The sequence below is a fragment of the Otolemur garnettii genome, unplaced genomic scaffold, assembly GCF_000181295.1.
Source record: "Otolemur garnettii isolate 467f Iridium unplaced genomic scaffold, OtoGar3 scaffold00021, whole genome shotgun sequence".
Lineage (NCBI taxonomy): Eukaryota > Metazoa > Chordata > Mammalia > Primates > Galagidae > Otolemur > Otolemur garnettii.
The window spans coordinates 25590205-25592670 of NW_003852416.1; positions in this window are offsets into that span (position 1 = coordinate 25590205).

Below are 2466 nucleotides of genomic sequence, written 5' to 3' on the forward strand. Positions count from 1 at the left end.
CTGGGCTAATTGATGTGCAATGTATGAAAATTGTTTCATTTATTTTGTAGTCTTTTAGTTGTTTCAAGCACAATGTATTGTGGTTTCCTATTGTAGTTGTTTCTTGCTAACTGGAAACTATAGCAAACTATAGCAAACTCAAACTATAGTACTTTATCCTTCAGAAAGCTTCACCTAGCCTGGCATTTCAGATTTAAGATCTTGAAGATCTGCATCCATAACTTCTCAAGAGCTCCAAGATGTTAGTAAAGCCACATTTAGGAAGAAATATCTTCTAGTACTATTAGCAATTGTCCATTTCAAAAGAGTCACTTTCTCATCTCTCTCTCACCTTCTTTCCTTCAGGAGAGGGACCCACTTCCAACTCTCTTTGGGAGTGCTCTAAACTTTCTTCCTAAATAAAATCTTTGTTACCCTAAAAATAAAAAGTCACCTCCAGATGAAACTTGGATTTAAGATTACAAATTTTTCAAATATTCATTTCAGGAAAATATTTTTCTCTGTAATTATAACTTAAAAACAAATTCATTCATTTCCGCTCTTTATTTCTGTTCTTATTCCTTAGTAACTAAAATATTTATCCTTGATATCAGTGTTTCCTTGATAACTAAAATATTTGTTACTTTTATTGAGTTTTGTTGATTTAAACATTCCTAACCCTACTTTATCTACTTCATTCATGAATATATTTGAGTATCAGATAATGTATTTGTGGCTTAAAATTTACTCACGCCAATAGCATTTCATATACCAAAAGTTATATCCTTCACTTTTCCTTAAAAATAAATTTTTCTGATCTTTTTTGTTTTCATTTTTGTTTTTTGAGACAGAATCTCTCTTTGTTGACCTTGGTAGGGTGCTGTGATATCATAACTCAAACAACCTCAAACTCTTAAGGTTTAAGTGTCTGGGCTTAAGTGATCCTCATGCCTCATACTGTTGGACTTCAGTGATCATCTTGTCTCAGGGTCCCAAGTAGCTGAGACTACAGAATCTACCACAACATCTGGCTATATATATGTACATAAACTCTGGCAATCCACCCACCTCGGCCTCTCAGAGTGCTAGGATTACAGGTTTGAGCCACCTGCCTGGCTTTCTGCTATTTTGAATTTGTGATGTTAATGGCTCTTATGAAGTTCAAGGTAACCTAACAAGATAAATTTAAGCACTCATTTGCTCATTAATAGTTATTAATATACATATTGTTCTTTAGCAGCCCTGAGCCAATTTTTAAAAATCTCCCCCAAGAAGTGTATTAGATTTTTCTCCATAACTTATTTATGTGCTGTTGCCTAATGTTCATAAAGAAAATGGTCACGTGATTGGCTGACACTGCAGCATACCATACTGGAATTCTGTGGTGCACAAGATGCAGAGATGACTTGACATTCTCCCACAAAACCTGCCCATTCCATGAATCACAACATTCAGTTTGTGACATTTGTGAATCACAACATTCAATTTGTAACATTTGTTTTCCTATTCTTTTTCCCATGACCTCAAATGTAACTTGCACAGTAGAATCAGAGGTTTTTCAAACCCTGCTTAATGTAGTAGAAGAGCAGTAGCAGAAACACTGACAGACAGTTGTCTACAGAGGTCAGAATGTGGAAGAAATATAATGTTCTGACTCTGCTCCAGATCTCAGTTATCCTAATCAGCCTTGATTCTGCCAGGGGAACTTTCCACTGAATGGAAGGAAAAGATTTCCCTTTAGGCTTTTCCTTAAATGTGGTAGAATGTCAAGTTCCTCTACTGACAATACAATTCTTTATAATTTCTAAGTTCTTTTATATTACTGTAAATATATGTCAAGTATGGTAAATATCTCCTATTGTTTTTTCTTGCCTAACACAATATATACGTGTATAAATACATATTCACACATGGACATACTGTACTTGTTTAAAAATCCATAACCCGATTCATTGCAAAAGAAAATTCCAAACCTACAGAAAATTGGAGGAAATTAAAACAGAAAAGAACACACACAGTGACAACAACCAAAAAGCAAAGGAGGTTACTGCCTCAAATGATAAAAGAACTCCAAAATTACCCAAAGCCTAAAATAGATGGAGGGGTCCACACCTGGTTCAGGGAAACCTAACATAGAGCTTTAATCTAGCTTCTGTTTAGGACTTCTGGAGAAAAGTGTGATAATCTTGACATAAAATATCCATATTGCAGAAGGTTAGAATAAAGGAACTAAGAGGCCAAGGCTTTTGTGCCCACATTCTGAAATAATAGAAAAGAGAAATGGAAAGGGAGACATGGATGTCAGGATGCTTTAGATGAAGGAGAGGCGACACCCTTGATGAAAGGTTTTTATCCCAAGGATAAAATTATTCTGAGACACAAGATGAAAGGAAGATGGAGATCCAATTCATGCAATTAAAGTGGCTTTTATTCTATCTGGTGTGCAGGTGGGGTGAGATTCCTGACTAGGGAGAAATCCACACATGG